Here is a 15,637-nt window from a genome sequence, read left to right as displayed (position 1 = left end):
TGAGAGCTGTGCTGGACGAAGTCTCTCAGCACCCACCTCAAGCCCACAAGCTTGGCATTGACAATAAAGCGAATCTACTCATAGCTATACACTTCAAAGATAAAATGCAGCATTTTTAGGTTGAAAATAACATAATTCATCATGCAATGTGCTTTTACAGTATAGGGGAATAGAAGAATACAATGTGGCATTCCTGATTGGATCCCATGTTAATTAGTTTGGATTTGCTGAACTTGAAATTAACTTCAGTGGCTCTCTTTCTTTGCTGAACTTCAACATCTTTTCTTTTTTCATTTCAAAGGAGCGTGTGAGGAGTTCTTAAAAGAACAGAAGATTTAGTGTCAGTTTATTTCTGAGGATTAAAGCACCTCCTTCTGTCCTCCCATCCCCCTCAAACACACTTTCAGGCCGTGTCCGCTGAACTGTTGCTTTCAAGAGGACAGAAGTGGCTTCTATTGCATGCATGGAAAAGTTGCATGACTGAGGCAATTTTTGTTTTAAACTAATAAACGTATAGAAAAAAAAAATAGCTTAAAGTTCAAAAGTTTGAGGTTGGTGACACTTTAGTTTAGGGTCCAATTTTCACTATTAATTGTTAATTAATTCTCACCAAAGTTGCATTTATTTGATCGAACATACAGTAAAAACAGTAATGTTGTGATATAGTATTACAATTTAAAAGAACTGTTTTCTATTTGAAAATATTGTAAATGGTAAAGCTGAATTTTTAGCAGCATTACTCCAGTCTTCAGTGTCACATGATCCTTCAGAAATCATATATATGCTGATTTGCCGCTCAAGAAACATTTATTATTATCAGTGTTGAAAACAGTTGTGCCACTAAATATTTTTTTGTGGAAACCGTGATACATTTAGTTTTCAGGATTCTTTGATGAATAGAAAGTTCAAAAGAACCGCATTCGTTTTTTTAAACAATGTACAGTACATGTGTTTACTGTAACTTTTGATCAATTTAACGCATCCTTGCTGAATGAAAATAATATCTTTAAAAAATCTTACTGACCCCAAAACTTTGAATGGTAGTGTGTACAGATGACTGATGTACAGATACATTTTTTGTTAATTATCACAGCGAGAGAATATCTATTTGTGGAATATGTTTAAAAAGAATTATACATCTGGTATTCTAATGTAAGTTACTCAATATTAACTTCTTAACTGTTGTATAAAAGCAATAGGCTGTCATATCAAATAATTACACGCCTAACAGAAATACCGGTACTTGATTCTCATTGGTCAGTCGCATTCCGTGGTCAAAATAGTTTTGTGTAATGACCTTTAGAAAGCGACTGATTTCTTAGTCACTTTGCGTGGTCCTAATCGCCCTGTCTGTGTGTGTGTTTGTTTTTTTATGTGATAATGACTGACTGACTGTACATTTTCCCTTACATATTTATAACCCAACAAGACCCAGAAATTGCTGCGTTTGGGATGATTCAGCAGCCAGAGCTTTAAATGTTCTCCGAGTTAACACGATACTCTACAGGACATCAACCTCTCTCTCTCTCTGTCTCTCTCTCTCTCTCTCTCTCTCTCTCTCTCTCTCTCTCTCTCTCTCTCGCTCTCACTTTCTTTTTTCCTCTATTTCTCTTTCTCTCACACACAGAGCTGCTAGAAGGGGGATTACAGCCAATCCGTTCTTTTTTTTTCTGTTTGAACCACAGCCTCCCGTTTTTAGTGACCAATTACATCAAGGCTGGATCAGCACATGTCCAAGCTGCCTTTCATAGACTCTCTACCGCCCGCCTGCTTGGCCTCGCATGTGAGGACATGCTGAACAAACACCACTCTATGCCCAATTATAAGGACGCCTCTATTAAAGGATGCTTCTGAATCACATAAGAAAAGACCTCTGGTTCTTTAAAATCCCACTCATGTCATCATAAGGGACCCTGGATGCTTTTGAAGGAGAGTTGTAAGTAGCAGAGTCATGGGGACAGGGACTTTTTAATTGTTCCTGGTCAGTCACCACAATTACAGTCAGGCTCGTTTGCAAAGCAGTCGTCTTTTTTATTGTGCACAAATGTTGCCCTATTGTTCATCTCCACGCTCTAGAAATTCCTGATCAGTTTAGATGAATAAGCTCAGAGCAGCTCTCGCTCGCTATTGATTGTCGCCAAAGCCAAAGGCAGTTAAAAATAAATCCCTGGTGAACCAAAGAGGTGCAATTTGTTTGTTTCTCTTTAAGCTTGTAAAGTGGAACCATGTGAAGCAGACTTGTATCTCTGAAGACTTTGCAAATAATTCCTGTCTCAATTCCTGGTTGCCACGTTTCAAACATAATTACATGTTGCAGACATGGTTTGTTTTGTCTGATGTGGTTCTTTCATTTGCTTGCTGCTGTTTTCAGCCCCGAAATCAGCATCAATAAATTCACTTTTTCATGTTTTATTTATTTACCCAACATAATGCCATGGCATAAAACTAAAGAGCGAACAAAAGCAATATTTAATACCTTACGTAACTTGCAACACACTCTTGAAATGCATGAATGCACTTCTGTATATGGTTGCCAAAGAGTCATTTGGTTGTGCTGAGAGAACCATTAAAGAGTGAAATGCAGAACAGAACTGCTTTCTGATTTGGTGCTTGAGCAGAAATAGTGTGATCAGGTGGTCGGAGCTGACAGTAGTTGGGATGCAATGATGCAGAATACCTGGGGCGGACCGTTCTCCTTGACATGAGCAATGTACAACAGCACACACTAACCCCCACACACACAACATGACTCCTTGATAAATCACCCAATGCTCCAGTATTGATCTGTATGGCTGCATTTGGAAAACATTTTTTAAATGATGGATGAAGGAAAGACAAATGATTCATAAATGTAAAAGTGAATACACAATGGAATAGAATAGAGTAGAAAAATGGTGAATGAACAACTTTATAACAGAATAGAGTGGTGGTGTGGTTTTAGTATGAAAGATGCTGTATGATGAGCTTAAATGCTGTGGTTTAATAAATGCACTGTACTAGTTTACTAGAATGATTTACATTGGGTCCTGCCTTGCAAAAAAACAAAAAAACATTATATATATATAAATTATATATATAATTTTTGCACAAGCTGTACAATTCACCGGCATCATTTCGCCAGTTGAGGTAGTTAAAATTACACTGTTATAGTTGATAGACTGTAATAGTTTGATTATAGAATACATTTGAGACTATAGTTTGAATCTATCCCTTTTCTTCGCATGACAGATTGACATTATAGTAGGCTACAGAATAGCTCTTTCGGCATTATCCTGAACATTGTATAAGCATCCGTTTAATCTGTCGTAGAACAAAAAACAAGGCTCTCTGGATCATGCGTCAATGTCACATCCTTTTTATTTTCCTGGCAAAAACGTCCTTCACATAAAAAAAAAAGCTATCTACAGAATTTCAAAAACAGGAAACCAGGGAAGCTCTCGTTTTTTAGGTTTCATTACAAGCTGTTCACATGTTGGCAATAAAAATGTGATTAATACATGAAAATTCATACATTAAGCCCCTAAGCCAGAATCAGTCAAATTGATCTTGTAGCGACAGATGCTGCATGGTTAATGAAATCACCACTTTTACTAATAATGATTCTGAAGAATTTAAAGCTGCAGTCCGTAACTTTTTTGGGTTCAAAATTATCCAAAATAAATGTTTGAGCAAGTACATAACCAGCCAGTGTTCAAAACGATCTGCTTGCCTTAGCTCGATTCAAAACGGTAAGCTTGTAATAATGTTTTTAACTCCAGTGGTACTGGTGCATTTCCGCGGGAAATTCGAGCATGTTTTTGCGTCAATACGTCACATCTGTACACATAAAGAAGAGTCTCGGCTAGTCGGCTATGTTGCGTGTGAGGATGTTGGAGGTGGAGATGTATAGCCTTTTCTCACAGCACTTGATATAATTAAACTTATCAATTTGATGGCGGATCCAGAAAGGTTCAAACGACAATCACCGGTTTGACGTGATATGATAAGCGATCGTTAGATTTAATCAGCGCGATTTACTGCAATGCATTTTTCCCCTTAGTTGGTCAGAACAAAAGTGGATGTTACTTGTTCAGATGACATTTTCTGGTGAAAACTCTTATGTTGGTCATACTTCCAAAAAGTATAATCTGTGATTCTGAATGACAGTATCCACACCGGCGCGGTGACGGAGAGACCCACATTCTCCTCAAAACATTGTGTTCATCCGCGCCGTGCCGTGTCCAGGCACAACTCACGTAAAGTTGATAATTCCGCGAATGACTGCAATTGCAGATTTCAAACAGAGATGGCGACAAAGAGGAAAAGCTACGGACTGCAGCTTTAACGTAATGCTCCTTAAACTAATGATGTTCATTAGTGTCTTTTTTTCCTGAGGTCTCCCTCAACACAGGAAGAGGTTAATGTTGTGTGCAGCAGCCAGCGGCACTTAACGGATCATTTTCTTTGTTTCAGCTCAGTAATGACTGCATGCAGGACAAACAGAGATCAGCTCTATTAAACAACCTCAAGACCTTTAAAGAAGGTGTTCTGCATGAAACTCTGAAACACAGCGATAGGCATCACCCCCCTCGGCAGACGCCGAAAATGTTCTGCGTCTCTGTCCTGAAACTGGTGGCTTACTGGATATCTCAGATCTGTACGCACAAAAGTGCACGCTAAGAACAAGAGCGTTAAATTCCCTGCAGCTTTACCTGGCTCCTTTAGGAGCTCTTTATATCAGCTCACAGGGGACAAAGCGAAGATATTGGGATCTTTCTGTTGTCTGCAACATTAGCGGAGATTGCGTGTAATAAGGCCTTGGATGCCTCTGACAATCAGAGCTGATTGCTTTGGCTGGCCATAAGAGTGCCAGCGCTGTTTGATGTGCTGACCAAAAAGGCCAGAGCTGCTCTCTGATGCCTTGCCTCATCACGATATGAGCGTTCAGCAATGTAGAAGTAATGGGGGAGCTCTTGTCTACCAGGCCTCTGAAAGATAGAAACCAAAGAAAAACCACAATAGAAAAAAAAGTAACTTCAATGCCATCTTTAGCTGTATCTTTATGTTGTCGTTAAAGATATATAAGCATGTCTTTTGAGAAACTGAATGAGAGAGAACTTATTGGTGTATACAACTAATTAAAATTGTCAGGCTATATGGAGAAAACATTTCTATCCACAAGGAAAATCCAGGATCTTGGCCAAAACGCAATGCCACACAAAGAGCTTGGGGGAAAAAATAAATGCATAACTGAAAACAGATATTTGTCTCTGTGGCATCATTCATATGGTCTCACATATCCATGAGATGAAAACAGAATAGAACAGAATAGAATTCTATGAAATTTCAGGGTAACGCATTACAATGAGGCCTCATTTGTTAACATGAGTTAATGCAATAACATAAACTGGCAATGAGCAATATATTTATTAAACTTTCTTAATATTAAAGTGCACCTATTATACTTTTTTTCAGATATTACCTTTCATAAAGTTTGTAATATAGCTGTTTGTGAATGTAAAATATCCGCAAAGTTTCAAAGATCAAAGAGCATGATAAATGGAGTTATTGTCTCCTAAAAGAAAGAACCAATTCTGCGTACAACGAGTCGTCAGTAATTCCAGTTTTATCTTGCACTAACCTATTTAGGTGTGTAACAAATTTGCATAATGCCAGCCTATGGTTTTCATTGGCTGCCAGCAAACAACGTCTGACCCGCCCTCAAACACTGTAGTTTTAGCATGAGGCCTAGAAGAGTTTGGTTTGTGTTGTCGACATGTTGAAGACACTGTTTTGCACTGCTAAAGCAAATCCACTTTGCATGCACTTCCAAAAGATTAGGATTTCGGCTTGATTTGATAAAGTACAACCATCATTACTGTTTATATCACTGTGTCACAAATGCTGAGGAAACCTCCAGAGCGGAAATGTACATATGGTAATAGAAGTTTTTTTTCCAACACGCAGCATAAGCGGTAGACCAATCACAACATACTTGATTGGCTATCTGACCAATCAGAGCCGAGTCGGCTCCCGGAAAGGAGGGAGTAGAGGCCAGATGCTTTATTGAACCGTTTCAGACACTGTGAGAAAAGAGGTGATGCTTAATATTATCAAGTCAAGTCAAGTCACCTTTAATCATTTAAAGCTTTATAAAATACAGATTGTTTCAAAGCAGCTTTATTGTGATAACTTGAAAATAATGCATTTCGGCTGTTGTTAAGCTGAAGTCAGTTCAGTGTTGATTCAGTTCCGTTGTAAAGATCATTAATTAATGAATGTTAATTTCATCTATATAGCAGTTCTGCAAAAAATGATGTCATCGTCCAGCTCAGTTCAGTTCTCATTCTCAATAATATTGTTGAATATTAAGGGAATTATGGAGGAAGGTGTTTTGGTAACACTTTATTTCGATATTCCACTTTAGACATTCTACTAACTATAAGTAACTTTACAGCTACATGTCAACTAACTGTCATTAGAGTATCAGTAGACTGTCTGCTTAATATTTGCTAACACTTTATTTTGTTGCTCCCCAACGGACATTCAACTGACTATAAGTAACTTGGCAACTACAAGTCAACTTATTCTCCTAACCCGAACCCTAACACCTAACCATAACCTACAGTCTACTGACAGTTGACATGTAGATGCAAAGTTACTTAGTGTGAGTAGAATGTCTAAAGTTGACTATCGAAATAAAGTGTAACCAGTGTTTTTTAAAGGGTTAGTTCACTCAAAAATGGGCCTTGACAGTGCCAATTACATTGCAGTCTATGGGGGGTCAGAAAGCTCTCAGATTTCATCAAAAATATGTCTTACGGGTTTGGAACGACATGAGGGTAAGAGACATTAATGACAGAAATAATATTTTTGGGCGAACTAACCCTTTAACCTAAGATGCATGTAAACCTATTGCAGGAGACCTCCAAAACAAAATAAGGAACCTTTAAAATGGGCACTTTAATAAAAATACAATTTCAGTTCACTGGGCATCAACTAATGTTAAGAGGTAACTTTTGGTCTTAAAAAATGTATTGGCAAAGCAAAGATTGAATATGTTATATTCACTTATGTCATGATATAATAAACTATAACACAAGCTCTTTCAATAGGGAGAGGAACAGAGTTTTACAGTAAAAAGCGTCTTCTCATGGGCTCCCCGGTGTCTATGGTTTCCAAGAGGAACGTCTACGACAAGAAAAAATGCTCCCTCAAACAACATAATTCTTATTTAAAGGGCATATCTCTTCGAATCACAAGGAAATGTACAGGTATGTGTACATGTCCCAGTCCAGTTTACTTGAGTATCTAACACAATATACAGTAAATCTTCTAGAAAGTCTTTGCATCTTTGTATCTGGTGATGGATTGTGCAAGATTTAGACTTTACTTTTTTTTTTTTTTTTTATCAAGTGTCTCTAGCTATTGTGTTGTGTTTTAAGCAGACATGTCCTCACTCTCTGCTGACCACTAATTTACAACCACATAAATAATGCTTTTAACGTGTAATCAAGCACAAAATAACTGCATTTAAAAAGAGGCAAACTCATCCCAGATTATCTGAGAGGATCCACCCTTACAGCTGATTAACATGTAGGCATTTTCTGGCATATGTAACTATCGAGCGGCTGCTGCCGGTGGTGTTTAACTTCTGTCATTAGTCATGTTGTTGACATCATAGTGCATAATATGCTATTATCCTGTATTGCGTAATTGCATGTTAGTACTGAAGCCAAACCAGGTAGACATTACGATAACAGCTTTAATTAGTTGTCTGGAGCCCCTGACAGCCCTGATTACCTGACTAACAGATGTGAGGTAAGCTGTGCCACTTACACAGGTTTTCCTAAAGACAAAGGGAAAGGAAACAGAAAAGTTATATTATGTGGGAATAATTTTCATTCCAAATAAAAATATTAACGTAAATTAGTTTATGAAAAAAACGATACCATAAAGTAAATTTTGACTGCACATTATTTCCATTTTTTTTTTAAATATGTTCCTAAACCAGCCAGCAAAAACCTCAAAATTAATTTCAAAACATAAAAAATCTCATGTAACCTTATTTGGTATTTAGACAAGAAATTTACAAAAGAGATTTATTGGACTTTGTTGAACTGAACAAACTGTAAGGCGTTATCATCCCACATTCCAACCATCAAGGTAACAGGGAAATATGAAATGTTGATCTCTGTTTGTAGTTCCCCCTACTGTGTGTGTCAATACACAATTTTGTGGCATAAAAATCTTTGATTATTTTCTTTGAAAGCTGATTATTTTCTTTGAAAGGTGGGACTCTCTTCATCCTTTGGATACTCAAGTTTTTTCAATGACACCCTTGTAATACTATCACCGTTTTACCCACCTTTTACCCAGATGCAACTCTGACACATTTAAGATAAAAATGCAATATACTGTACTACTGTTAGCAGCCGGTGAAGTCACCGGGTTCAAGCAGCAATATAACTATTCCCTATATACAGAGGCCCTTATTGACTCATTGACAAATTATTGACCTAAAATCACCTGATTTGCAGCTGATCAGTTGCACATGAATAGTTTTTAAGATATATGTATGCACATTATTTGATACTTCAAATGTTATCTGTAATGTTTATGGACTTTTCATGCAGGAAAAACTATAAATCATTTAGATTTGTGTGTCTACTGCACACTGCCGACACAGGTAACTGAAATATATTTCTTTATGAACGTAATTATGCTGTAAATATTAACCATGAACATATATCTGGGAATATTAGCAGAAATTGATTCGAATATACATTAGATATTACAATACATACAGTCCCCTATTAATTGCACTGAATTATATTAAAATCCAGGGTTTACCATGCATCATCTTGCTCGAAATGACATAAATGTTAGGAAGAAACATTTCACGTCTTTAAATACATACGCAGCCAGTGTTATTTCTCTGAATAAGTTGTGAAGTGTGTATATTATTTCCTGATTTCTTTAACTTCACACTCTTAGAGATCTTGGAAACCGTTGAAAAAACTACAGGTCATCTCAAATTCTATGGCTCTTTACTAGCACGACAGTTTGCATATGAATTAAGTGTTATTTGTATATTGTTGAGCTAATTATACTTTAAGCCAACATTTTAAGTCGTTATCTTTATTGCTTCGAAAACATGCTGTTAACAAAAACACATTTGAATCATTTACAGTTACTGCACAATTAAAATCTAATTATATAAATAACTACAGTGAACTGTACAAGGCAAATTAAGTTGTATGTGCATGCCTTACAAAGCATGAATTCGTATTCATTTTGACATTTGTAGTACAGATATTTAGGTGTCTTGATCCTTCAAGTCCTGTAGGTTGTGAGGTGGAGCTGCTGTGGATCGAACTTGTCTGTCCATCACATTCCTCAGTAGACCTTCTGTCGGCTCGGACCAGATGGGATAGCCTTCGTTGGATAGCCTTCGTTGGTAGCCTTTTGTTGGTTTGTCCCTCCTCGGACCACTGTTGGTAAATTTTCACCACTGCTGACCTGGATCAACCCACAAGCTTTGCCATTTCAGAGATTCTCTGACCCAGTCACCTTGCCATAACAATTTAGCCAAAGTAAAAGTTGCTCAGGTCTTCATTCCTTCCCATTTCTCCTGTATCAACATGTTGACTACGAGAACTGATTGTTTGCTCACCTTCTAATCTACCCAGACCTCAATATGGCCTTGTTAACAGATGATCACTGATATTCTCTTATCTTATCTCTTCTTATCTCATAATATATATAGCCTGAATTTGTTCTAGTTTTACTGTATTTGAACACGACCAATATTTACGTAGCTGGATTTGTTTTAGTAATTGTTTTAGCCACTGTTTACTTTCACAGAAGCATTGTATTCTGTGTTTATATATTAGTTTTGAAAACCATTTCCTTTCACACAAATAGCATGTGCAGACAAGAATAGCATGTAAGACAACCGTTTTAACAGCCATCCGGTTTGTAAATGGTTTATAGTTTTCCACCAGTTCAGCTTTCAGTCCTTCGCAGCTTTTTTTTTCCAGTTGATATTAATTTTACGTTTCACACTTTATGGCCATTTTACGCAGACTAATTCTGCAACAGCTGCACCATTAACTCTTCAATCACTCATGGCGTTCGGTGCAATAAAAAGAGCTGTGAGGCGAGACGCGCCGCGGGCTTGCGGTGAGGGTGACACACGGGAAGACCCGCTGTGGGCTGATGGAGAGGCATTCAACGCTCCCAGGCTTGTTTCTGGCTGGCCGCTTTTCCAAAGCCCAGCCCTCCCAGCAGGTGATATGGGTAGCTACTGTTTATTAAGCTGTTTTGTGGGCAGTAAAATGCAAGAAGTGGCCTATTAGGCCTTGTCTATGTCTGACAGACTGTGGCCAAGCAGTTCACTAATTACTGCTTATAAACGCTATAATTTCATTACTTATCGCTGAGCCCAGCAAAAAGGAAAGACATTATTTGTTCAAATCGACCAATACCACTCATGTAAATCACAGTTTGCTCTCCATCCATTTGTCCAATTATGCACGCTTGTGCGCAAATGACAACCTCAGACATATATTTGCCTACTACTGTGTTAACTTGCTAAAATAAATGAAAGTTTGACCCATTCTTTCAGAAAGATTTCTTTCCCACCAGATGGCATGAGTATTATACAGTATTAGCTCTGTTTACCCATATTTTTTAGTCAATGCATGGGAACAGCGACTGGCTGACATGCTAATACCATGTGTATGCATTTAAACCCATTTAAATGTGTTTTTGTCAAAACATGGAACACCCAGCAAGTCACATATCATATAATTTAGGAATTATAACTCATTTAATTTTGTCTGGGTTTAAGTGCTTTTTCTTAATTGTTTATGATTATAGCACAATAACGCTTTCCTATTAATCAGAAGCAAATGTTGTGGTTATTTGAGGGTTAGACATCAGCAAAATCTCCAGAAACCTCAAGGTTTCATATGGCATATTATATTCCAATAATTACAGTAGAAGTGTGAGGAACTTGATCTCCTCTGTGCCAGACCGTTCTGGGTTGACTGAAACCAGATCATGCTTCAAACTGGTTTCCTTTTATTTTCGTATTTATTGGATTGTGGTTCAAACCATAACCACACTTTTTTTTGGACTGACAAAGTCACATCAACCACATTTTTAGATATAGGGGGAATTCATGATTATAATTATTTAGTTGGCAGTCATATTTTCTTAGGTTTAACATTACTCTAAATTTCACAGCACAATTCCCGATCTTGTGGACCAATTCCGAGTGATCGTTTGCCGTTGAATTTTATTTACGTGAGGTAAAAGCACAACATTAATTAGTGAGAATACAATATTTTTGGTGAATGCAGTAATTTGCATATGCGCTGATTTGCCCAGAAAAGAGCGACAATGACAAGGATTGCTTAAAATAGTTATGGCACAGCCTTATATAAGCTTATTTAGTGCCTGGAAAAACTACATTGTGGGTGGCTTGTGCTGCAGGTTTTTTACCAATTCATAAGCCATAAACCATAAAACAACTGTAGTGAATTTACCTTAGTGTGGTCATATGGTGATTTGTCAAACCAAAAAATGACAAACTCATTGTCCAGATTTCCAAATACAGAATGTCAGAGAGTATAAAAGTATTAAACTTTGAAGAGATCCACACCAAGATTTTTACAGACAGGAAGGAAGGACATAACATTGGAAGTAAAAGAAGAGCCAAATTAAACACTTGTCTGGCGCTGTTGGATTTTGCTATGGTTACTGCTTGGTAACTGTTCCAAAGGCTTTAAGACCATATCCACAAAAATGAGAGCTTAATAGGCAAAAGAGAAACTGCACACAGTCCATTCAGACTTAAGATGATAAGCTTGTTTCTTTATGGGAATCTCAATGGAGGTTCTTCTGTATTAAAAACGTTCTCCCAGGTGAGCTCATAGCTTCAGATCATCATGACTCAAACACATCACTTCAGGCATCGGCATTTAAATGATGTCAGCTTCATCTGAGTATCGAGCGGACTTCATTGCTTCTGGGTTGCCTGTCTAATAGCCTCTTTAGCAGAAATAATTGCAATATAAATAGGCTGTGCTGATGAAATACATACTTTTGCATTTAAAGGTGTTTCTTTTAAAGCCTTCATAAAAGCATCCAGAGCTTGGCACTCTGTTTAAGTATGTGTCAAACTCTTTGTTGCCAGTATTACAGAGCCAGACTCGGAGACGTGCAAAGCAGAATTGGGTTGCATAGGAACTGAATTCCTCCCACGGACTCATGTGGTGAAAATTTGAAAAAGCGTTCATTTGTGTGGGTTGGAGAGCGTGTCTTTCTGATGTTTTTCTCTTTGTGTTGTGTTTTGCAGCATTTAAAATGGGAACACTGTGTCAATGCTAACGATAGACACACTTCATTTTTCAAATATTTGTTTTCCAAATGTACAGGTACACCACGAGAACAATGACTCAAGTTCAACTTCTATTGTAGGTTTATCGCTGTTGCTCGCATTCGGGCGCATATGAGATTTTAGAAGTTCATTATGAGTCATGAACCTTGTGATCAAATGAGGGGGCAGCTGAGGGCAGCCTCGCACTGAAGGCATTTTCTTTCAACTGTTTGAGCCCATTACCCCGTCCTCACCTCAACTCAACCTCAACATCAAGCCTTAATCCAATGTGTGCTGCAGAAGAAGCTAAGAGTGGGTAAAACACCACCTCTTTTCTTGTATTTCAAGTGGGAAAATGGTGGAATTATCTGTTTTGGCTTGGATCATTAGCTTAACATTCATCCTAAACATTTTCTCACACCTTTTGTCCGTTAGTAGCTCTTAAACATCACAGCATTGCCGATTAAAAACAAAAAGCTAGCGGGGGTAGCAAAGTCCGCCCTGCTTAGCTCAATGTTGTGCCATGTCCAAACTCCTACTAAGAGCAGCTCGTTCCGCTGTGAGCTGATTTCTAATTAGCACCCTGTTCATTTTGTTTGTTGTTTTTGCTTGGCATGCTTACTATGAGTTCTTTCTGCTTTGACTATGCAAAAACCTTTCCCAAAATCTCTTGTTTGGTAGTACCTAAATGTTTGCCAGCTAACAACCTCAAGTTGATGTTGATGTTTTATGCTTCAGCTTTTATTTAATGATTGATTTAAAGGGATACTTCAGGATTTAGCATTAAGCTTTGTATTAGTAGAAAACCTGTAGTATTTTCGAATTACCGTGCTTTCCACCCTCATATCCCCCAGAGACGAGAGATTTATGTATTTTTTGTCTGGAAAAAATCCTCCGATGACACAAAAATCGTCATTTTGCGTCATCGGATTATTTTTTGGCCAGAGGCTAAAGAATACAGCCAGTAGGAGGAGCTGTCCCGCATGTTTTCAACCCGCCCATAGAGGGTGGGATCTCACTCACAGAATGTACACACAATGTCAGCCGTCTTTCTTTGGAAGCTAAGCTAGCAGGCTCTTGTTCTGTGGAGAAAGCTGAGTAGTAGGGGTTACCATCCTCTTTTTCCCGGACATGTCCGGCCGTCGAGATCGTCCAAAATGTCCGGGATTCGGCTTTTGCTTTCTGCAGTCGCCATACATTGTTTACATGCACACCTCTTGTTTCAATCTAACTGAATTCATTACGATTGGTGAATCTGAATGCAGTGTTTACATGAACGCTAAACAAGTGATCGGTTGATGTGCGTTTTAACATTGCTAAGAAAATTCCCGCTCCTCCGTAAGAGATACGAGACCGGTGCATCTCAGTAATGACGCCACCGGCCTCGCGCCGTTCTCCCGCGCCCCTCAGCCTCGTCCTGCTCGCCACAGTAAACATAATGAATGGCGACTGTAGAACGCAAAAGCCGAATCCCGGACATTTTGGGCGATCTCGAAATCCCTTGGAGACTCACTGGTAGCCTAGCCTTGTCGTTTTCAACTGCGCTCTCTTACCGGTAGGCGTGGCTTGGGAGTGGCCTCCTAGGGCAGCGAAGCAAGTGCATTCTGGGAGTTGTTGTCTTTCATCCACATAAGCCAAAAATACATTTTCTGGCTTTTCTCAGTCTAGAAAGCTCCAAATTCAAAAATAATTTCACATTTCTTCTACATAAATGACCTATTTTAAATACACATTCATCTTTCCAGAGGTGAAGTATCCCTTTAAAAAAATAAAAATAACAGGATGACAAGCTGATGCAGTGTAAAGAAAAGCCAATATGCTTCTTGTCACAGATAGATCATGCATCTATCAAAACTCCAGACTGGCTTTGGTAGGTCACATGAGACGAACATATTTGCATCCTTCTCAATTGAATTAGTGTTTAAGGATTTTTGTGGAGAGCTTCCAGAAACTGATACGTTTAACAACCCGAGGCACCTTTTCACGTTGCCTTGGAGAAAACCAGTCCAGAAAAACTATATTGTAAAGTAGTTCATTTCATACATACCTCACTTTATTTTTCATTTCCTCAATGATATATCCCTTTTTTCAATCTCTCTTTCTTATTGCCTGTTTTTAATGTAGAGGGCCCTCGTTTGGTTTTATACAGGATGACATTTGGCCCAAATTCTTGCAATCATGAAAAAAAATAAAAAAATTGGTTTATCATCATTTGATTAAACTGACCTTATATCTATACATCCTTTACTTTATTATTCTTTTTTCTACTGGTTGTGTCAGTTTACTTTACAATGCAAAGATTTGTAATATTACTCGGTTATAATTTTGTAATATTTGCCAGTGTTGCAAAGTTACAAACAGATCATGATTTAAAGTATTTATACTAAAGTCAAGCTCTTATGAAAAATAAATTGTTAGCGAGAGCGAGACTGAACTAGCTATTAACAAAAAGTAGTTTGGACTTAAGCTAAAAGGAAATCTCTAAATCACTAAAGCGAATCAGACTTGTTAATGCTATACATACCAGAAACATTCTAGGAGAATGTGTTTGATTTTTGGCATGTGACAAGAATACTTAAAAGTAGTAGGTAAGTTTGATAACTTCAAATAAAAAAATAAATAAAAAATGAGTTCAGTTTCTATAAATTTTTTAAGTATAATCAATTTGGTTGTACAAGTAATTTCAAGTTAAATTATACTAAACTGAACACTTTTTTATTTATTTTTATTATTTACAGTAATGTAAAAACATATGTTGCAAAGACTGATCATATAATTTATAGAGAGAAGCTACTTTTTGAAACAGGAAAAAGGGGAAACTTTTTCCTCTCATGGTAGCAACAGTGGCCGATGCCTAAAGACAGTTTTTCCCGATCCTCGAATATGTAAATTTGAAGAAGAGCAATGTGATCTGCAGATGGAGAAAATGCACCTGTGTACAGAGACAGTTCGGCTCTGAGATTACACAGATTTTAGAAGACAACCAAGGGAAACTGCCATCCCTCACGAGCTAAGCAAGCTGCAAAATGAGGAAACCCTCTGTCAGGGAATTGCAACCATCTCAAACAGCCATCCATCAAAGTCATTTTATATTACAATGCACACTTTGGTATATAATCAAACACACAGGCGATGTTGTCTGTTTTTACAATCACAGCGGTTTGAGAACCTTGTATGCGTTAGCAGGGAAAATCAAAGAAGAATATTTGAGGAAGTTTGTGGATATGCACTTACGTTTGTTTGTTGAATGTGTCTATAGCAGTTAAATGA

The sequence above is a fragment of the Leuciscus leuciscus genome (genome assembly GCF_965113295.1).
Source record: "Leuciscus leuciscus genome assembly, chromosome: 19".
NCBI classification, from domain to species: domain Eukaryota; kingdom Metazoa; phylum Chordata; class Actinopteri; order Cypriniformes; family Leuciscidae; genus Leuciscus; species Leuciscus leuciscus.
Note: the sequence above shows the minus strand (reverse complement) of the source record.